The sequence below is a fragment of the Macaca thibetana genome, chromosome 4 (genome assembly GCF_024542745.1).
Source record: "Macaca thibetana thibetana isolate TM-01 chromosome 4, ASM2454274v1, whole genome shotgun sequence".
NCBI lineage: Eukaryota > Metazoa > Chordata > Mammalia > Primates > Cercopithecidae > Macaca > Macaca thibetana.
Window position 1 is genome coordinate 5458272 of NC_065581.1, and position 24019 is coordinate 5482290.

Below are 24019 nucleotides of genomic sequence, written 5' to 3' on the forward strand. Positions count from 1 at the left end.
AGATACTAAACTTCCAGCTTTGCCCAGGTTCTCCTGTCCAGCATTCCTTGGTGTGGAGCGCCAGGGTGACACTGGTTTGTATATGCAGATAGAGAAAGGGAACAAGTTACGAGGTTTGATTAAAGCAGCGGCCCCTCTGTCTGGTGAGTGGCTCCCGGCTTACACCACGTAGCTGATGAAAATGTCACACAGAAATCTCAGTGAGCACACTGGGGAAGTGAGCTGTTCCTGGTAGGACACAGTTGGCTCCGGTTTTTACAATTCCAATGCAGTTCAGCAGACAAGGGGCAGACTCGATGGGCACAGTACAGGGAAATGGGTTCTTAAGGGTAAGGCGAGAGGTCCCAGCCACTTGTGAGTGGCTTGCTTTTCCAAGGAGTCGATAATGAGGGAGAAAGGGATGTCCAGAGGGTCGTCCGTCTAGCTTGGTGCCAGAGCGGGAGAGCCGTGGAAGCTCAGCAGGAAAGGCTGAGCGTGGGGACTGTGGTCTCCGCAGAAAGTGGGCGGTTTCTTTATGTGGATACCTGCTGGAGTGTGCTGGTTTTTAAAAAACAGGTTACTGGGAAGAGCGTTCTCCACAACACAACATCTATATATACCAACACATAGCATATGCACACTCCTCTACATGTTTATATATACACATCGTTTCTGGTTTATTTTCCTCTTACTCAAAATACATTATGTCGCCCAATTTTGTTTTCTCATTTAATGTGGAGCTCTTTATGGTAGTGCTGACTGTAATTTTAGCTCTACATTTTGTGAGGCCCGCCAGTGTTGGGCTGGGGATTAAGGAGAGTGTCATCTGGATAGATGGTAAGAAGGCAGTACTGCTAGATTTTTATAGGACAACCAAAGGCTGGGGTTTGGAGGGGTTTTTTGTTTGGTTGATTGGTTGGTTGGTTTTTGCTCCTTTTTCTATTTAAACAAAGATTTTGCCTAATTTCTTTTTTTGTTTGTTTGTTTTCTGTTTTTTTAGTTCAGTGATTCTGTGGATATCTGTAGAGTGAAACGTTATATTATTTTTCTTCAGGGGTGGCAGATGAGTTAGTCTACCCCTTAGGGGAGACTCTGTCTGGTCCCTTTGCCCTCTACCTGCAGGGCGCCATCCTGGCCTGCCTCCTTCCAGGCAGCCCCATCAGAGCTGCGGAGCTGATGCAGCCTCTCCCCTTCAGACCTCAGAGAGCATTTCTCCGACCCTTTGTTCTGCCGCAGCCTGGCCTGTCTTCCACCCTAGTCTTTAAGCTCCGGAATGCCCGCCGCACACCCAGGGCCTTGCACATGGTGGGCACACGGTGCCTGTTGAGCACATGAGAGGGTTGTGAGCTGTTTGCGTGCGGAGTCTGTGTCTGACTCATCTTTGCAGTCCCTGTGCCTGCTAGAGAGCTAGCACACTCCCCAGCGCTGGCCCAGTGAGCAGCGAGTAGGTGGGTGAGGAAGCAGTGAGGAGCTTGACCCCATATGTAGTAGAACGGGTTCCCAGCCTTGTTTCTGAGCCCCACCCACCCCGTCTTGTCCTCTCGTCCTTTTGGGGATTCACTGTCAGAGGAGATGAACTCAGGAGGTAATGAGCCCATGAGAGATGAGCTGGTATTTATTAATGGCGGGCAGATGCCTAGGAGTGCCTGTCTGTGCGGGGCTTTACTGGTACGCAGAGGTGGAGCCCCCCGGTGGGCTGGATGTGAGATCTCCTCTCCCTCAGCAGGGCTGGGGGAGGGACTGAGGTTGGGAGCCGAAGTTGTCTCCCGTGCCCTGTCCTGAGCTCAGAGGGGACTGAGCTTCCCTTCTCTCTCAAGACACAGGAAGGAGAAGGAGAGGCCAGATGGCACGAGTGCCCCACACTCTCACGCCAAATTGGTCCAACTTTTAGTCAAACCAGCAAATGAACCGTAGAGGGACAGAAGCAAGAACAGGAAAGAATGATAGATGCCAAGATGAAGATTTTGTATATGAGAAGGTATTTAAGGGATCTTGTAGTTTTCCTGCAGGAGAAAAAGAGAAAATGAGGAGAAGGAAAGCATTTGTGCTGTAAGAACTAACCTATAAATTATACTTAAATAACTTCCTCAATAAGCATAAATCATGCAGTTACATAAAATCATTTTGATTTCATTGTGTTCATATTAATACATTTTAATTTTTAGGTGCACATGCCTGAAGGCACAAGGCTCTTAACCATGCAATAATCGAAAAGCTAATTAATCACAAATGGGCAAGTTTCCCAAATAATTTTAGGAATAGTTACAATTAAGAAATAATACCCTGTGCACAAAGTAGAATAAAAATACACAAGCAGACAAGAAACTTCATTACAAGCCATAAAAACCAAAGAGAAAAACAGAAGAGTCTCACTTCCTAAGCCAGGTAATGCCTCTAAATGTATCAGCAGGGATATCAGAGGAAAAGGGTCGTTTCAGAGACCTATGGCCCTAACCATGCCTTTTCTCTGTTTTCCTTGTTAAACTGGTGAATCTTGACTCATGCCTCTGTTATGTTAATGATGTATTCTAGCTTTGAGGGATGTAGAAGTCACATAAACACCCCTTTTATTTCTCCTAGTGGCTGCTGAGAACCCTAAATAGATTAGGGACAGGTTCAGGGGTAACATGATACAAGGAACCTCTTTCCATGTGTACACATTCATTAATCAGAACTTTTCACATATAAAGGTTCAACAAGTTTCACATCCATCTAAATAAACAGTTGAGTCCTCTTTTCTCTTTTGTGAGTATATTCCAGAGACTTCAGCCAAATGCTTTGCTATAATCAGAATATGCTTTATCTATGGCATTTTTTGGCTTGCCCTCCCAGTAAATGCAACCACAAGAGATGATAAGAATGGGATGTTAGTCAGCATTCTTTTAGTTCCAAGAATCAGAAACCCAACTAAAGCAAATAAGTAATTTCAATTGTTCACATAATAGGAGGCCCGGGGGGTGGGCTTGCTTCTGATACAGCTGAATTCAGGCCACACAGCTAGTTAGAGGGAGAGTCAGTTCTAGAATTGACTTCAGGTCCTCTGACTCCCAGGGCAATGCTCTTTCCATTACCTGGTGCTACCTCTATGCTACCTCAATCAATAGCAGCTGAATTAAAAACAAAATGAAACAAGAAGGGCATGTCTTCTCCTTGGGGCCACTAATAATTTATTCTGATTTTACCTGTCAAGACTCGCATTGTTCATGTTCCTGAAGGAAATTAGCAAAGGCTTTTGGACGTCTGCGTGAAGGAGAAATCATTGCTTTCTACCTCCTTGTATTCTACTTTCTGTCCTAAGCTAAGGTGGATGGTTTTGCCTGTCAGTTATTCGTTCATCCATTTATTCTGAAAACATGATTCAGCATTTCCTAGGTTACAGATGCTGTGCCTGGCACCCGAGATACAAATGTGATAAAGATACATTGATACATTGATAAAGATACCCAAGATACAAATGTGATAAAGATACCCGAGATACATTGATAATTTGGAGATAAAGGGCAATTCAAGCAGAAGGCCTAGTAAGTGTAAAAATACAGACATTTTCATGCATTCATTCTTTTCAACAAAAAAATATGTATTAAGCACAAAGTAGGTGACAGGAACTATGTATGCTAGGTGTCATTAGTAGGCATAAAAAAAGTAGAACATAGGTGAGGAACTGCAAATAGTTCACTATGGCAGAAGCACGGGGCACACATGGGAGGATATGGGAGCGAGGGAAAAACGTAGGCTGATGTCCAGTCATCAGACACATTAGAGACCCTGGATAGGTTTGACGCAAGAAAGTGTCCTGGTCCGATTTTCATTCTAGGCACTCCAATTGCAGGTGCGTGGATTGGGTTGGAGAGGGCTGGACGGCAGGCTGGAAAACCTGATGGAGGCTGTGGGAATATTTCCTGGGGAGAGGGTGGACACTATGAGGTGGCAGTGATTGGGACGGAGAGAAACTAGATTCACGAGAGAATCCAGAGGTCAAAATCAGCAAGTCCTAGTGACTCATCTAATGTGACAGGTGAGGGAGGGAATGGGGTTCAGTCAGTCAGGAACCTTGGTGAACAGCAAGGTCATTCATTACCTGAGACTGGAACTCTGGAGAAAGGAGCAGGGCTGTGTTTGTGTTGTATCCACATTACCTTGAGCAGTGCCTGACATGTAGGAGGGACTCAGTCAATATTTTTGAGTGAATACCTGAATATTACAAACAGGACCATACCAGGAAGTACTAACAAGGGAAGTCATCCTAATTCAGAAGGCCACAGGAGGCCATCTGAAGAAGTGATATTTAGCCGAAGGTCGAGAATGATTTGGAGGCAATCAGGGAAAATAGAGAAGTTTGCATTGTGTTCGACTCTCAAATGCTATCCAGGGTGCCTCTATCTCTTCGTTCTGGGTGCTGCTTCTACCTTTTTCTTTGTTCTTTTTTTTTCTTTTTTATTATACTTTAAGTTCTAGGGTACATGTGCACAATGTGCAGGTTTGTTATGTATGTATGCATGTGCCATGTTGGTGTGCTGCACCCATTAACTCGTCATTTACATTAGGTATATCTCCTAATGCAATCCCTCCCCGCTCCTCCCACCCCACAACAGGCCCCGGTGTGTGATGTTCCCCTTCCTGTGTCTAAGTGTTCTCATTGTTCAGTTCCCACCTATGAGTGAGAACATGCGGTGTTTGGTTTTCTGTTCTTGCGATAGTTTGCTGAGAATGATGGTTTCCAGCTATATCCATGTCCCTACAAAGGACATGAACTCATCCTTTTTTATGGCTGCATAGTATTCCATGGTGTATATGTGCCACATTTTCTTAATCCAGTCTGTCACTGATGGACATTTGGGTTGATTCCAAGTCTTTGCTATTGTGAATAGTGCCATAATAAACATACGGGTACATGTGTCTTTATAGCAGCATGATTTATAATCCTTTGGGTATATACCCAGTAATGGGATGGCTGGGTCAAATGGTATTTCTAGTTCTAGATCCTTGAGGAATTGCCACACTGTCTTCCACAGTGGTTCAACTAGTTTATAGTCCTGCCAACAGTGTAAAAGTGTTCTTATTTCTCCACATCCTCTCCAGCACCTGTTGTTTCCTGACTTTTTAATGATTGTCGTTCTAACTGGTGTGAGATGACATCACACTACCTGACTTCAAACAAGGCTACAGTAACCAAAACAGCATGGTACTGGTACCAAAACAGAGATATAGACCAATGGAACAGAACAGAGCCCTCAGAAACAATACCACACATCTACAACCATCTGATCTTTGACAAACCTGACAGAAACAAGCAATGGGCAAAGGAGTCCCTATTTAATAAATGGTGCAGGGAAAACTGGCTAGCCATAAGTAGAAAGCTGAAACTGGATCCCTTCCTTATACCTTATACAAAAATTAATTCAAGATGGATTAAAGACTTAAATGTTAGACCTAAAACCATAAAAACCCTAGAAGAAAACCTAGGTAATACTATTCAGCACATAGGCGTGGGCAAGGACTTCATGTCTAAAACACAAAAGAAATAGCAACAAAAGCCAAAATTGACAAATGGGATCTAATTAAACTAAAGAGCTTCTGCACAGCAAAAGAAACTACCATCAGAGTGAACAGGCAACCTACAGAATGGGAGAACATTTTTGCAATCTACTCATCTGACAAAGGGCTAATATCCAGAACCTACAAAGAACTCAAACAAATTTACAAGAAAAAAACAAACAACCCGATCAAAAAGTGGGCAAAGGATATGAACAGACACTTCTCAAAAGAAGACGTTTATGCAGCCAACAGACACATGAAAAAATGCTCATCATCACTAGCCTTCAGAGAAATGCAAATCAAAACCACAATGAGATGCCTCTACCTTTTTTTACTCCTGGCATTGCCTCGTGGCCCTCTGTTCGTGAGCCTCTTCTGTGTGTTCACGGAGGCAGCAGGTTGGCCAGGGTGATAAGAATGGTAACGTCATGGTAGCTACTGTTTATTATAAAGTGTTTAGTTTCCCGATCTCTTTCAGCAGCCCTCAGTCACAGAAAATGAGTGCTGAGTTCTTAGTTCATTGCTGTCTAAGTGGGCATGTAGGCCCTAGTCAGGGTCCTGCCAAGTTCCCAGGGTGGGGGAGGCTTTCTGTACCATTGCAGATCACAAGAGTTCAAGAAAAAAATGACTTTATGAGGTATTTTTAGGTTATTTAAAAAAAAAAAAACTATTGATCCAGCCAAATGCACTGTTGTATCTCTTCATTGGGGATTTGTGTTCTCCATGATATACAGAAAGTTTGAGGATACTTAAGGAAAATATACAATGCAGTAAAGTAGGGAAAAAATAGAAAATTAACATAAACATCAGGACATATATATATGATAAAGTGAATCTAGGAATGTGCCAGATGTGTTGTAGTTTAAAGAAATATTCTGTGTATTACAGATTCACAAATATGCAGCCAAACCCTTAAATGAAACATAAGTAATCTGCCAGCCACCTAGTCAAAACAAGTTTTGTGAATTATGAAATTCTTTCCAAGTACACATTTCTAATGGAAGGAAATGTACTTTAGAGGAACATTAAAAAGACAAAATTCTTGATCGTCTCAGAAATGTGGGTAGCCTTGTCTTGCATAGTCATTCTGTAATAGTAATTGGGACTTGCCTAATTTCATTTATTATTTAGAGAGGCTTGGCTGCATTTAAACGTCTAAACATTCATGAAAATCTGTTCTAAATTTCTAAAAGTTTTTCAGTATGAATTTAAAGTTGGGACATTCTGGGCTTAGGGAATTCACCCCACAATTGGCTGAACTGAAACAGAAAGTAATCATGGTTTTAGTTTTTAAAGTAGCTATTGCTGTGAGCAGCTCTACCTGGTGAAGAGTATTTTCTCTGAAATTGACAACAACTCTTTTTCCAAATGTTCCACTACAGTCTTATACTGACAACCCTTGACATCCCTATAGGTGCAGTCATGAGATTCAAATTGTACATTCTTAATCTTCCCCCAAAATGACATCTGTGGCTTTTTTCTTTTTCTTCTTCTTTCTTTTTCTTTTTCTTTCTTTTTCTTTTTCATTTCTTTTCTTTTTTTTAAGAGATGGAGTCTCGCTCTGTTGCCTAGACTAGTGTGCAGTGGCATGAACATAGCTCACTACAGCCTCAACCTCCTGGGCTCAAGTGATCATCTTGCCTCAGCCTCCCAAGAAGCTGGGAGTACAGGTGCATGCCATGCCTGGCTAAATATCCACACCCCCCCCGCCAAGAGATGGGGTCTTACTGTTGCCCAGACTGGTCTTGAACTCCTGGTCTCAAGTGGTCATCCTGCTTCGGCCTCCTAAGTAACTGGGATTACAGGGACATGCCTTCAAGCAAAACTCCATCTGTGGCTTTTAATTAAAGATGGACATATTGTAATATGTGTGGACATAGGGAAATAATAGCAAATAGTAAAATTGAAAGAGGTACATCATAATAAAATATGAAAGAGGACAGTAATAATAAAACTTTTTTGTAGTTCTGGAAATAAGGTGACACCGCACTGCTATTCAGAGATGACGAATGAAGCTTACTTGAAGTTCCATGAAACTTGCCAGTAGGATTATTTCTCATGGTGTACTATTACCATGTGGAACAAAAACTCTAGGTCCTAGACTCAGACAATGACTATGTATAGTCATTTCATGGGGATATTGCCGTTTTAGAAAAAGTAATTAGTGCTTGAAACCTGATTCAGCATTTTTTTTTTTTTAATTTTTTTTTTTTTTTGAGACAGTCTCCCTTTGTCACCCAGGCTGGAGTGCAGTGATGTGATCTTAGCTCACTACAGCCCCCATCTCCTGGGTTCAAACATTTCTTGTGCCTGAGCTTCCCAAGTAGTTGGGATTATAGATGTGTACCACCACGCCCAACTAATTTTTGTATTTTTAGTAGAGAGGGGCTTTTGTCATGTTGGCCAGGCTGGTCTTGAACTCCTGGCTTCAAGTGATCCACCTGCCTTAGCCTCCCAAAGTGCTGGGATTATAGGCATGAGTCACTGTGCCCAGCCCAGCATTTGATTTTAACTGTGTGTTTTAGACATTGATAATTTTATAGGACTTTAATCAGGTTTTATACCTGATACATCTTAAATTTAATGTATGATTTAGCATATCATTTTAAAATAAAAATAGCAGAAAAATATTTTAAATGGGTTTATGTTTAGTAATTTATGTCATGTTAATTACATTTGTTACAGTGCTCAACTTCAAGACGCACAGTTCTATGTCTGTAATTTAGTTTGCTGTCTGTGTTAGGGTAATTAAGCATGAGCTGCTGCAACAGAAAAAACATCTCAAAACCTCAGTCACTTAGCACAACAAGGTTATGTCTTATTCTTGCAAATGCTCTGAGCCTGCAGTGGTTGACCCCTCCATGTGGTAACTCAGCATAGCCAGCCAGGCCCCTTCCAGACTGTGGCAGTGCCAGCCCAATACTAGTTCTGGGGTCAGGGAACAGAAGCATGGAATCATCACACCAGCTCTTGAATGTCTCTGCCCAGAAGGGACACACTTTCACACATACTTTATTGGCTACAATGAGTCACATAGCCCCATTAGACTACAGAGGGACTAGAAAGTGTAGCACAAGGAATATTTGTTTAACAATATGTTCTCTGCCATGCCATCTTGGAGGTAATTGACAGCAACAGTAACGGCAACAACAACCAAAAGGGTTTTCAGTAGTATAGGTTCTCTGTAGTTTGTAAATGGATTTTAATTATAAATTTTATTTGATTAATGTGCATAGTTGACACAGCCACAGAAGCAGAGTGGTGTAAAGAAAGCTCTGGGGACCTAGGGACCTGGGCACCTTTCTGATTATGGTGCTATTCTGTGTTACCTAATTTTTCAAATTTGTGTTTGTCACTTAAACTCTTTCACCTATTTTCTACTCATTTGCAAAATAACTAGATCATGCCTAAGATCCCTTATAACTCCGAAGTTTTTAAATTTCTTTATTCCACTCAAGCTCTGACCATAGGTATAATGTTATAAGGGGGCTCTATATTGAAAGAGAACCTATAAAAGAGCTGTGTAACTTTGCAATATAACTTTGCATTTTTTGATTAACCAAGGATATAATTTGTTTACTCAGGACCCCCCCAGTTTGAATTTTTCAATTCCAGCTTCAGTGGTGCGCATGCTACTCTAAATCTTGTGAATTCATTGAAGATGTATCTGTCCACTGCTGTGTGTAAGCGTTTTGCAAGATGCTCAGGGTATAAAAATGAGTAGATCTAGTAGGATGTTATTCTGGAGAAACTAATCTTCTAGCCTTAGAGACAAAAGTTTAGACAGATGCATTCATTATGCTTTGGGAAGTTCTGTGGCGGTATGGAATATGAGCATGGATGGAATAAGAGTGTCTGTGCTTGGCACAGTTTGGGAGATGGGAAGGGCTCTCTGAGCTGAATTTCAAAGAATGATATGAGTGAGTTTGGAAAAAAGAACAAAGGTATAAAAAAAGCACAGTCTATGAGGAAGAACATCAAGCATTTTATTAGTGCTGGAGCTACACTGTCTATAGCCACTGGCCACATGTGGCTAGTGAACACTTGAAATATGGCTTGTTCCAATGGATATTTGCTTTGAGTATAAATGTATACTGAGGTTCAGGCATGGTGGCTCACTGCCTGTAATTCCAGCACTTTGGGAGGCCGAGGCGGGCGGATCCACTTGAGTTCAGGAGTTTGAAACCAGCCTGGCCAATATGGAGAAGCCCTGTCTCTACTAAAAATACAAAAATTAGCCTTGTGTGGTGGCGCACGCTTGTAATCCCAGCTACTGGGAGGCTGAGGCAGGCGACTCGCTTGAAGCTGGGAGGTAGAGGTTGCAGTGAGCCAAGATCGCACTACTGCACTCCAGCCTGAGAGACAAGAGTGAGACTCCGTCACCAAAAAAAAAAAAAAAAAAAAAATGTATATACATATATACACACACAACATACACACACACATACACACACACTGGGTTTCAAAGACTTAGTTCAAAAAAAGGAATGTTAAAAAAAAGATATTTTAATCTCATAATTTTCCAAATTAAATACATGGTGAAATGAGTGTTTTAGATACATAGTATTAGGTAAAGTATATTAATAAAATCAACTTTGCCTGTTTCTTTTCACTTTTTAAATGTAGCTAGAACATTTTTAAAATTTCCTATTCAAGTTACACTCTAGCATAGCCCAGCCCAATAGAAATATAATGTAAGTCCCCGCCTTGGCCTGGGCTGTGCTAGAGCATAACTCGTACAGGAAGGTGTGGTAGAAGTTGATGGTGCAGAGAGTGGCAGAAATAGGGTGTGTTAAGTCTTGGGTGCTGTTCTCTAAGCAGACTCAGAATAAGGTGTTTAAACTGGTGAATTTTAAAGATGAGAGTCATGAGGTCATGTTTGCATTTTACTTAGCTCTAGGCCGTGTGGGTGATGGTACAACAGGCTCTAAGGCAGAGGCTGGGGTACTGATCGAAAGGCTGTTGTTGCCGTATCCAGGGAGCAAATATGAGGGGTTGCTTAAGGGCAGTGGCTATAACTATGGTGATCAGGATTTGGAGCTTGAAGCAAGTAGTCAAATATGACTCTTGGATTCCTGTTTTGGGTGACAGGTGGGCAGTTGTGTCACAAAACTGAGATTCTGAATTTCAGAGAAGTAGACTATGTATCAGGAAGAATAAACAGTGAGTTCCGTTTTGGAAATGTTGATATAACTTGGATGTGGCATATTCAAAAGAAGTTACGGTAGATGAATGAAGTTTTGGAAGGATGTCAGAGCTAGAGAAATATATCTGGAAGTGATCAGGTGGTGGCTAAAACAGTGAAATTCTATGAGAATATAGAGTGAGAAGTATAGGAAGCAGAAATAGTTGCTGGAAGAACATTGACTTTTAAGAAAGGACCAGAGGAAAATATATGAATATATATGACTATGATTGATTACATATGTTTAAATACCCATCACTGATTCCATCAAGGGTCACTAATATTTATTATAATTAATGTTGAAAGTATAGCGTTTCTATTATTAGTAATGTGAGTGTTGGCATCAAGCAAGAAATATATTTTTTCATAATTACTTCATAGTTTTAAATAATTATATTACATTTCTAACTAATAATTCCTAATAAAATTGATGTCTGCTTTTGTTAATATTAGCAGCAAAACTAATTCCTTATGAAATCTAAGAATTTCTAAGGCAAACAGAAGCTTTGTAGTGGTTACAGTAGCAGCACTTGCAATTTTGTTGGATGTATAGAAGATTTTCAAATTAGTGTGAACTGATATAATTCTTGAGGTTTTAAGGAGCCAGTTTGCACACAATAGGTGATAATTTTGTGGTAAAATTTTACTTCTAAAATGCTTTAGAAGGCAGCTTTGGAATCAGAGGCTAGGGGCTCTTGTCAATGTCAGTGAAAGTAATTTAATAGAATGGTGTGGTAGAAGCCAGATTGCAGCTACATTTAATTGCATTGAGGAGTAAATGAGAGTTGAGGGAGTGGAAACCATGACTGTAGATTACTCTTTCAAGAAGCTTGTCCAGAAACCAAGAAGTAAAGTATGCCAGAAGGGGTACCAGTCACGGAGGGTTTTGTTGTGATAGGGGAGTTTTAAACATGTTGATTGGTTGAAGAAAGAGGTCATGATTTTAGACAGACTGCTGAGTGAGGACTGAGAACAAAAATAAGGCTGTTAATTTCTGTACTCCCAACAAGGGCAAGGAAGAAGATGTATCTAATAAAAGAGCAGTTCTGTATTCCAAGTATCCATTTTCTTTAACTACACTCTTAAAGGCAGTATGACTCTGAGTCCAGTCCCCTATGCGATTAAAATAATAACAATAAAATAAAACAAGCATCCCCTTATGTCATTGAATTTATGACATTGGTTCCATTGTGCCTCACTCATGGCTTGTGGTGTGATCTTAATAACAAACTCTATTGAGAAAGTGGTTGACGTATCTATTCGTAATATTATTGTGTTGCTTTGAATAGCCAAATTAGAAGAGAGAACTCAAGCTCAGAAGTTTTAGCAGTGACCTTTGATGACTTCCTTAAAATTCGACTTTGCTTCATGTCAAATAGATTGGGGTCTCCCTGCTGAACAGTTCCGCCCAGTTCCCTACAACGCACTTTTTCAGGGGTGGTTACCAGTAGTACCCTCTCTTGGCCTGAAACTAAGGAGGAACCTGCTGCACCCTAGGGTGAGCAAGACCTGAGGATCATAAGTTTAGTTCCAAGACTGGGTTTGAACTGAATTTGGGCGCATGTTGGGTTGATTTTTTTTTTGGTTTAATAATGTTATTATTTCTAGGTTCCTGAGGCCTCCGTGTGGGCATTTAAAAAGAGGCTGTAATTACACCTGGTGATCAGATATTCACAACTTCCCACTGGAGTCTCGCTCTTGCTGGGAATAGCCACATGTAGTTCAGAGCTGCCCAGTTAGGAAACTGCTTGTGTCTTGCTTTCTTAGACTTGCATAGTTATTTCTTTCTATTTGGCAGTGTGTGAACAAAGTGACCTGTCCTGTTACAGGACATACTCTAAAAATTATTGTTAAGAAAAACTTCAATCATTCCACAAAATATAGAGAATAATATAAGAAACACCCTGTTCACATCACCAGCTTAAGAAAGAAGACGTTACAGATACAAATTAAGCCTGTTGTCTACCCTCCTTCCCCTGGCATCAGCGTATGGAAGTCTTGACTACCTTTTTGCCAACATTTTTCATTGTCAAACTGACACATTTGCCAATCTGATGAGTGAAAAATGATGAAGCCATATTTTTCGAATTATCCTTGGAGTTCCTGAGAAAAATAACACATGAAGGACACATTCTCAAAGAAATATAGCCCCAAAAGGAAGTAAAATATTGATTAAAAATTCATGGTAAATTTATTAAAATTGAAAATCAGAGAATATTGACATGTGTGTGTGTGAGTGAATCAGAATATTTTTAATGTTCTGTTGGATTGTGATTGGTTGCTGAAATGATGGATTTGGATGCTACCCCCAAAAGAATCAGGGTAGGCTTCTTTTGACAGGTGTTATTTAACAACAAGAGTGATAGTCTTGTTCCTGCCTCTTTCCTGATAAAATTGCACTACAGATGAGCTCTGGTTCTTAGAAGCTTTTTTGCATACTTGTAGGAGTTCTTAGAAATCCTTCGTTTCCCTTTTAAATTATTTTTGTATTTATATTATGTTTGGTTCTGTTTTTTAACTTTCAAAGAGCACATTTCTGAAAGAGTTGAATCCTAGAGGCTTGAAGAAGATCCTGATGATTTCTTTTGAGGTTTTATGTAAGATTTAGGTTTTGGTGCTGCCAGGCAGTGGGAAATTGTGTACCGACATTTGATAACATTCAGTATTTAGAATACCAGTTGGCAGTTGACACTCAAATTGAGAAGCTGTGTTCAATATATGATACTTGTCTTTTTCTACTAAGAAAAAAAAAAAAAAAAGATGAGGATAGCCCCTAAAGCTGCTGGACTGTGAATGTATGAAGGGAAAGCAGGGACTCTTTATTTCCTGTTGTGTCCCCATACTGGTGCAGTGTTGATGCGTACATAGATAGTACTCACTAAATAGCTGTCAGATGAATACACGCCAGAGTTACCTCTATTTTCTTCCTGTAGTAGAAAGCCACTGCTTGAACAAAGAATTATAAAGCTGGAAAAGCTCTTCTGACTAAGACCCAAGACTCTAGCTATGCAAGAAACTAACTAAAATTTGGGTACAGATAAGACTACATACGATTGTCAGTCTTAATTATAGGGACTTGGAGAACTCATGGTTATACAACCTCTCTGGGTAACCTGTTTCAGTGTGTAGGTCCTTAGACATTCAAGGATTTTCTTTTCTCATATTTTAACCAAAGTCTTGCTTATTGAACCTTTGCACTGTTGAAGAACATTATCTTTTTTATAACTGTTTATAAGTGGTTGAGTCTCTACAAATCTCCTCCTCTAGAACTTAAGTGAAAAGTATATAATCAGTGAGCAAAAATATTTTTATAGGACAAGGATAAAATGTCATTGACCATAAGAGTTTGGTACCATTCAGAGGTTATGTAACTTCGGTGACTCCAGATTCCTCTTGTGTACCAGACTGTTAGGGCTGATTAATAGTCAGGATAGTCTAGGCTTGCTACTGTGCTAACAGATAAACCCCCTGAAATTTAAGTGACTTAATTCATTGATGCTTTATTTCTCAGTCAGAGAGAGACCAGTGTCGAGTCCACCATGCGCAGTCAAGCTCTGGAGCATATGGCCACCAAGGTCCTCACAGCAAGGGAAGAGAGCGTTGCAGGGTCTCCCAAGCCCAGACCTGGAAGGGGCTCTCAATCTGTCTGTCTGTCTGTCTGTTTAGATGCCACTAGCAAGAGGAAGGTCATGTGGCCCCAGTCTGTCTGCAAGGGGGTTAGGATGTACAGCTTCCTCTGTGACCAGGAGAGGAGAATGTGGTTTTCATATAGCATCTTCTCCCATGTAGGTCATTCTTACTGGCTCAGGTGTGACTGGACAAAGTTTGTTGATGAAAGGGACAGCCTGCATCATTGTTCCACGGATAAATATACCAATTTGGTTTGCCTCATTAGCACATTTTGTTACAGAAGTTTCATGTGCTCGGACCAGCGGAAGTATGTTTTTGGCTTTGCCAACCAATATCTTATTTTTATCCATCGCTATTCAATGTCCTTTTAAGTTCCTCCTCCATCTGTTTTCTTTCTTATATTCCATAGCCATGGCTAAAAGATGCATTGGATTCGCTTGGGAAGAGTGAGCCATTTTCTTGACTAACTGGATGAATTTTTTGGCAAGATTTAACATTAGAAGGAAAAGAATAAAAATAGAGAAATTGGACCTATTTAACCCAAATTATCTCTTTCATTTTTTCTTTCTTCATTATTTCTACTTAGTTTAACATGATGTGCTACTCTAATTTGGGCCAGGAATAAAGTACTTAAATATTTCAAGTATTTGTTTGTTAGCTAGAGGCATAAGGAGACAAGGCCAGATACGGGATCGAACAAAACAGAAAGGAAAAGAGAACTGAGTGAAGCCATTTGGGATGAGAGGAGGAGAGAAGGAAGGTTGAAGTAAAACATAGTGATAACCATTGCATTCAATGTGCTGGACTCAGCGGAAGTAAACTCCTAGAATAGTTTTATTTTTTACGTCACTGCCTTCACGGAGTTCTGCCAGAGTCTTTGTCAGTCAGAGTGAAATTTCAAGAGATCTTGTAACTTTCCTGGTCATTTTCATGACCAGTCCAGTCTAATGGCAAAGCTTCCATCTTCCACCTAATTTAAAGCTTCTTTCCCTCCTCTGGCTCAGGACACCTGCACACGCGTAGAAGCTTGTGGTATGGTGGTGGTGAGCTGGGAGGAAGGGGAAGAAAGGATCTAGAGGGAGGAGAGAAGTAGGGCAAGGACAACAGAGGGCTTTTTTGACTGGTAGAGTTGGAATCCACCAGCATGCGTGTGACCAGTAAGTATACAGATGCTATCTTTTTTTTTTTTTCTCATGGGAGTGCTTTGGTGGATTTCTTGGAGATTTCCCATTAGTGACTTTGGATTGGAGGCCTGGGCCTGGGTGATGTCATATCTGGCTGGTGGTTGGGTCCCTGCTCAGGGTCTCTGTATTCAGTGGTCTACCTGTGGGCTGTTTCTGCTGCGGTCGGCTCAGCCGCTGCATCAGACCTCGTGCATAGGGCGCTTTTCATGGAGGTTCACAGACAGCTGCTGCATACTCAGGTGCCAGTCCAGGCTACAGCAAACTCACAATTCTTCTACTGTTATCTAGCACACTTTCTGTGCGTGTGTGTTTTCTCAGCTGCACGACTAGAGCCTTTTCCATTTTGTCTTTACCCTTTAGGGTTTTTCGGGTATGGATGATGGTTAGTCTCTAGGTCCCTCAAATCCAAGGAGACACATGCCAAGTTCTCCATGTGGTTTCCCGAATCCCCCTACTTCTTTGATGGGAGAGCCACTGTCTCTTTTCCCTAGGAGTAAGGGAAAGGCAATTATCTCATGATAATTTTTCAAAGGGTTCATGTTTCCAAGAACATGATGAATTCTTAGTTTTTACCAATACAGCATAAAGGAGAGTGATGAGAAGACTGGTCTCACTGTTTCAGAGTTTGCCCAGCATCTATTCTTTTTAGCCTTTGGAACCTCTGCTGACAATAGATAATGTACCATTTAACATTCTACTCATATTCACATCTTTTGAGATCACAGTGATACCTATGGGAAGGAAATATTAAGGTGAGCAATCCGTAAGACATTAAAAGCAGTGAGACCCATAGGAGAGAGGGAACTTGGAAGAGGATGTATGCTGGATTTCAAGGATTAAGGGCATATGCGGGAAAGAGGAATTGTGAGGGCACTGAGTGCCTGACTACAGAGTGAGCTGGTCATGTAGAGGCCCTTGGTTTCCTGGGCAGAGGAAGCTACAGGGAATCCTAGAACCCCTAAGCAGAATAAAAGCTACTGTGTGAACATGACAAGATTTAGAGAAGACGTATTAGTATAGGATATGAGCGATTTGTTCACAGTGAAGATTCAGTGACAAATCCCAAGTTAAAAGCAGAACATGTTCATTGCTACTTTATGTGTTTGTATCTACACAGAACTGTGTAATGATAATACTTACCAGTACCTTTGTAATCCTTCCTTTGCACCAGGCCCTTTTCTGAGCCCTTTCCCTGTAATAACTGATTTAGGCCTTATAGCAGCTCTAGGAGGTCAGTACTGCCAATTATTCTTACTTTACAAATGGCGAGTTTGAATCAAAGAGATTCAATAACTTGTCCAGCATCACCAGCCAGTGAATGGTATAGTCAGGATTAGTCTAGCTCCAGGGTCTGTGCTCTTAACCTGTCTACTCTTTTGATAGGTAAATAGCGTGTGATTAAGCTAACTATATAGCTATGCTTATAGGACAGGAAGAGGCTGCCGCTTACTTAGAGCCCAGTTTTCCTCTGAGAAGGAAAGCAAACCCTGGTGACTCTACAGTAGCTTTTTGCCACTGGCCTGAGACCGCTGTGTTCTACTTTCTACTAAAGAGCAGGCATTGCTTCTTGGGGAAACTCTGAGCAGGGAATGGCCAATAAATAGGCCTTTGTAGAACGCAAAAGGGCAGTATTCCTTCTTTCCTTGGGCACTCGCTTTCCTCTGAAATTCCTGGGAAGGGAATGGCTGCCAACATACAGCCTCTGCTTCCCAGGAGATTCATCTCTTCTTGGCTTCTGCATGCTTCCCAGCGAGCAGAGCTCCCCCATAAGAAAACTCTCATTTTCTATGTTGATAGAAAAAAATCCATTTGGTATATTTTTAATATTATTAGTGACTTATTGTTATGGTTAGATTATTATTCCATCCCTGGCTTTCCTGCTGTGGGGAATCAGTAGCTGGTATTTGGTAACGTTGCCGGCTGTTACATATTTCATAACACAGTGAATGAACAGTGCCCCTTCAGGACTGTGTTGGGACGTGATTCATGCATTTCCAGGTTTTATTGTAAGTAGTTGCACACAACTGAGAGGCTCAGGCCCTGGAGAATTCCAGAGTGGCATTGACCACATGCCTCTAATCAACCTCTGATTACTGTAGCTTCATAAGGGATGTGCCCTCCAGTAGCAAACACTTTGTTAGAGTTAAGTCTTATAAAGAAAACTGTGTGAGTGTCAATGAGGGGAACAGAATCTAGTAGATTAAGATTTAAAAATAAGGAGCGAAAAGCAGCTCAAAGAGCTTACCTAGGTTTTAGTTACTTGCCCTTAAGATACTTGGGAATAGATTGGATCAAGATGTTTAACTTTCTCTCAGAAATTTTGTGTATTAATAATTAACTGGGCTTCAGCCAAGGAGTTATAGAGGCCACTGAATTTTGTGTTTGGACAAATACGAAAAGATGCCTTTTCTCTTAGTGTGGATAGTTGGTAAAATAGATGTTGTAACAGGAAGACCACACATGTGCAACTCAGTAAATTTTACACCACTGGAGCAAACTGAGGGAGAAAACAGAAGTCTTTACAAGGTAACCCTATTGATTTGTTTTCTTTTTGGAAAGGTTGAAGAATATTTCTGCAGCAGTGAAACTACTTCATTAGTATCTGTCCAATAAGATTCAATGATTGACTCCAATAAGATTGAATCCAGTAAGATTCAAGTATCTATTCGATAAGTATCTATTCAACAATTATCTATTGAGTAAGATTCAAGATTCAGTGATACAGTGTTTCCTGTATTGGTAAGTGAGAGTGGTGCTCCAGGGCGACGGCTAAAGCATAAAAGGTAGAAGTTAGAGATAGGGTTTCTCAGATTCCTCTCAGTCCTCAAGTGCAAGGAAGAGTTGTCTCTCAGTTGCTTTTCCTTTGGGAGTGGGATGCAGTTTGATTTTCTAGTTTGTTTTTAAATGTCATCTTTTAATTATATTTTGGATAATGATGAAGAGAGATGAAATTTGGTTATGAGAATAAATCTTAAAAGGCTTAATGACTCCTTTATCTACTGCTTAAAACAACTCCCTCTAGTAAAGAGTATTTCATTAATTGTCATTACGTGGGAATTATGGAATTAGAGCAGCTGACATCCCTTTTATCATTCATATATTTAAGTGACAGTGGCATCACTTACTCTAAATTAAGTTCCTTTCCTGGTTAAAAAATTATAACAGTGTGACAAGAAATAGAGCACTATTAACTTTTATTTTGGAAAGCAATTTTTCTATTGGAGATATGAAAGTCACTATTATGCCTGGTTTCTTTTTTCTTTTCTTTTCTTTTTTATTTTTCTTTGAGACGGAGTTTTGCTCTTGTTGCCCAGGGTGGAGTGCAATGGCATGATCTCGGATCACTGCAACCTCTGCCTCCTGGGTTCAAGCGATTATCTCGCCTCAGCTTCCCGAGTAGCTGGGATTACAGGCGCCCACCACCACACCCAGTTAATTTTTGTATATTTAGTAGAGACGGGGTTTCGCCATGTTGGCCAGGCTGGTCTCAAACTCCTGACCTCAGATGATCCACCCGCCTTGGCCTCCCAAAGTGCTGGGATTACAGGCGTGAGCCACTGCGCCGGGCCTATGCCTGGTTTCTTAACAGAAGGAAAAAGGTAAGTATACCTATTTCAAGAATTTGAATACTTCAAGAATTATGAAGTACATAATTCTTCAAGAATTTCAACAATGGGTGAAAGTGTTTATCAGTGGATTTTCATATTCTCCACACTCAGGAAGGAAGCAGACACTCTTCTTAATATATACGATATTATATAGATATACGTAAAAGTTATTCAAGTGCTGTAGCCACTGTTTTTTACCTTCTTTCATCTCTTGTGTTGTTTTCTCATCAGTCAGCAGTGTGCTAGGCCAGTGCTTCTCCCAAGCTGGAACTGACCCTGTAAGTCTATTTTGTGAGTGGAATCAGAGCAACAAAGGCTCATGGCATTCATGGCATTTGTCAGAAGGACTGCGTTGGCCCTGCTGTCCAACGGCGTGTACCCTAGAGTCATAGTGTCTCTATAATTTTGGCTCAGAGGATTTACTCAGTTTCCTTTCCCTTCTGCTCTATTCTTTCTGAAAGACTTATTTTTACTGTAGTGAACTCACTAAACTCTAGTTAGCTTTCTACTTGTGGCCTAGTTTTGATGACTCTTGTTAATAAGGAATTTAATAATACAGTTGAGGTAAATGAAAACAGTTCCCAACACTCACAACTCTGTACAGTGTTTCATCAGTGTTTCCTCAAACTCCTCTTATGGATATGACTCGCATTATAAAAATTATTATATGAAGAATCCACATTAAGTTGAAAGTGATTATTTGATTAATGATCATTTTAATGCACTTAAAACATCATTCAGATTTTTAAAGTCTCCCCTATAAATTTGGGGGAATATATTGTTTCCTGAAGCTCTGTATGCAATTCAATTCAGGCAGCTAAAAACAAACCACAATAAACAATCAAGCGAAAACAACTTCTATCTGAAAAATGGAAATTGTTCAAGACTGGTAAACTGTTAGGAAACTGAAAAATGGAAATTGTTCAAGACTGGTAAACTGTTAGGAAATCTATCTTTTGCTTAATGAAAACTGTTTGTTGCAATGATCTGCTTAACAGTACTTAATTCTGAGTTCTAGGAACTTAGATTGAAATTTGAGGGAAAGGGATGAAAGACATAATGCTGTATTGCGGGCTAGTCAAAGGGAGAGGTAGGAGATGGTGTATGAGTCCTTGGTAGATCATATGCAAGTCAGTATATTTAGCCTTTAACTATTAATAAATGCTAAGCAAGGCATAACTATTCCCTTTACATTTTCAAAAGGTTCTACAATACCCTATCCCAATTTGGTCACTTCATCTTCATTTCACGTTTCTGTTTTCGTATGTTTGTGTTTACTTTTCCTTCTTGTTGGAAGATCTTTACCTTTTTTAAAATTTGTGTTTTTTTAAAAAAAGAGATGGAGGTTTCACTCTGTTGCCAAGATTGGATTTGAACTCCTGGGCTCAAGTGATCTTCCCACCTTAGCCTCCTGAGTAGCTGGGACTACAGGTACATACATGTCATTGTGCCTAGCTCACCTTTAAAACCCCTACATGTCGTTTAAGACCATACTTGCCTGACTTTTCTAAAACATCCTTGTTCAGGATGTTTAAAGTGACCTCTTCTTCTTCTGGCACCCCATAGAACCTAATTTCTATCACTCATGGCACTGATTTGCATATGCATTTATAGGTCTTTCTCTCTCTGCTTTCAAAGTAAACATCCCTTGAAGGCTTGAACTACGGAGTTAACACATGCTGGGTTCACATCCCAGATCGGACACTTGCTTGCTGTTGGTTGACTGACTCAGTGGCAGTCCTAGCACCATTTGTCCTTGCATACATCCCACTCGAGAGTTTGGAAAAGCCAAGCAGTTAGGCTCTTCTCATCCTTTAAATATAAGAGTGGCCAAGCAAACCAGTTTGGAGCAATGAAATGTAAGACAGTTGGGGACCCTTGGGAAAGCTTGTGTTTCCCTATAAAAGCAACAGGTATGTAAGTCATGCACACTGAAACTGTTCCTGCCTTCCTCCTGACTGATATATGATGACTGGAGATCCACCAGCCATTTTGTAGTTATGAAATCGCCACAATAATGATGGAAACGGACCTGCTAAGATATTGGAGCAGAAAGATAAAAAGAGCAAGGGTCTTCAGTGGCGTCCTCTAGCTCCTGTACCAACTCTGGAAATGCCTATCTTCAGAGTCTTTTTTATGGAAATTAGACGTCTCTTATTTAGATCACTTTTAATAGAGTTTTCTATTGCTTGCAGCCAAAAATATTTCTAGATAGCTGTATAATCTGCGACAAATTAAACTCTCTGAACTTTGGTTTTCTTGTCTATAAAATGGAGCTAGTGATAGTCACCTGACAGAGTTGATGTGACCATTAATGAGGTCATGTTTTCTGACGCGTGGCGAGCAAGCGAATGTTTCTTTCTTTCTCCTTCCTTTGTAGGGTATTCTTTGCCAGAAAGCATCTATCACATTTTTTGTACAAAAACAAGTCACAGTATTTTTTTGTTTCTTTTTTGAGACAGAGTCTCACTCTGTCGCCCAGGCTGGAATGCAGTGGCGTGATCTCGGCTCACTGCAACCTCCGCCTCCTGGGTTCAATCAGTTCTCCTACCTCAGCCTCCCGAGTAGCTGGGACTACTAGCACCTTCCACCACACCCAGGTAATTTTTGTATTTTTAGTAGAGACGGGGTTTCACCATGTTGGCCAGGATGATCTCGATCTCTTGACCTTGTGATCCACCTGCCTCGACCTCCCAAAGTGCTGGGATTACAGGTGTGAGCCACTGCATCCGGCCTAAGTCACAGTAATTATCAGTTGAATGAGTAAGTGAATATTAGAATAAAGCAGTTGAACAGACTTTTCAAGATAAGCCACTCTAATGGCTTCTCACTGCCTTTTGAATGACTGAGTAGATAGTCCTTCTCTGCCTCTTGAATCTGACTTGGCTCTGTTACTTGCTTTGGCCCATCAAGGGAGTGGCAAACATGATGAAAAGAGATGCATGAAAGGTGATTGCACCCTGGGGCTTGCTCTCTTGATGCAGTTAGAACCCTGCAACCCACATAAATAAGCCCAAGCTACCTGGTTGGATGATGTAAGAGAACCAAAGTGCCCCAGCCAGCAGGCAGCCAACACCAGACATGTGAGTTCCAGCAGGCCACATATGCATGAGTAAACCCACCTGAGAGCTGAAGAACTTTCCTCCTAAGTCCAAAGTGCCAGCCAACATTGAGCTAAGTGAATAGTTGTTGTTTTAAACCACTGAGTTTTGGGGTGGTTTGTTTTGCAGCAAAAAATAAATGATCTAGAGGAGCTCTGAAGTGGATAAGTAAGCATCAGGGGTCTCCAGATATGTCACCTGGAGAAGGACACCATAGCACTTTTGCAGTGTTCCAGCTGGGGTCCTGAACCTGAATTCAATCATGAAGAAGTATCAGATAACCTCAAATTGAGGAACATTTCTATAAAACAACCGGCTAGGAGTCTCCAAAATGTCAATGTCTTATAAGACAAAGGAAAGCTAGGGAATGGTCCTAGATTAATAAAGACTAAAGAGACATGATAGGTAAGTACATTATGTGATCCTCGACTGGATCCTGAATAGGAGGGAAAAAAATGCTACAAGGACATGATTGGCAAAATTTGAATATGAATTGCAGATAAGGTGGGGTTATTGCATCCATGTGAAGTATCCTGAATTCGATAACTATACTAGGGATATGTAAGAGAATATCTTTGTTCTTGGGAAGTATACACAGAAGTATTAGGTGGTAAAGAAGCATGATGTATGTAACCTACTCTCAGATGGCTTGATAAATTATTGTAATATTTAAAAAATATTGATATATTTATATTTATAAATATAAAATATATAACAATAACTATATCTATATATTTGTATTAATATCAAATATATAACTATATATTTTATATATAAATAATTTATATATTATGTGATATATAACTATTAACAAATATGTCAATATATAAATGGAGATATGTTTATAAATATATCAATAGATGTATATTTATGCTTATATAGTATATCAAGAGACATATATTTACAATCTACATATAACTGTATAATGTATACATATATAATTATATAATTTATACATACATTATAAATATTAATAAATGTCAATATAAATACAGGGCTGCTGACCTCCAGCTTTTTGCTCCTGGTCACATGTTGGCTATTGCAGCTCCAGGCATTATATTCTTGAGTGATAGCATCTAATGTGGAAAGAAAGAAGGGATTGGTTCAGAGGGCCTTTTTTTCTGGGGGAAAAAAAAAACAAAAAAACTCTTGCCTATGAGCATCCTAGCTTATATTTTCACTTATATCTTATATTTTATATCGCTCATATCTTATTGGCCATGTCTCCCCTCAACCAGTCACTGGAAATTGGTGGGGGGTGGGAGTCAAGCCCCCGAAGGGGGTGGTGCATCACTGTCCAAACTGCAGGCAAAGAGGGACCAACAGTTTCTACACATTCCATGTAAGGAGGATTCTCACTGCGTGGGACCACTGGGAATTGCTTCATGCACTGCTCATTAGCATGTGCTTCAAACACTGCAGTTTTCTTTCTTAAACTCCAGAGAACCAAAATCTAGGACTCAGGAAGGAAAGGGGGTGGTCCAAAGTGAGTTTTTTTGAGATGGGTATGAAAGTCTTTTGCAGTAAGCTGATTAGAATGTCATCCAGCTCAGACTGTATTAAAGAACCCTGCTTGTAAGACCCGGAGACTCTCATCCACAGTCTGCTCTGTACCATGAAAAGCTTTCTTTTAAAAGAGAGGTCTGCCTTTGGATGAGGTGAAGCACTTATTGGCAGAGTGTTTGGGGCCGACGATATATATAGCTGGAGAAATGTTTCAGGCAGGAGAGTGATCTTTGGGCACAGCTTGGAAAGTCAATCATCCAATAGCGAGTCTCTGAGGAAGCAGTTCAAGTA

At 40.4% G+C, this 24019-nt stretch overlaps 1 protein-coding gene across 5 annotated transcripts in view; it reads left to right on the plus strand.

The window, feature by feature from the left end:
- FARS2 (phenylalanyl-tRNA synthetase 2, mitochondrial) overlaps positions 1-24019 on the plus strand; it is a 515781-nt gene that overhangs the window by 262161 nt on the left and 229601 nt on the right. The gene's annotated exons all lie outside the window — the stretch shown is intronic.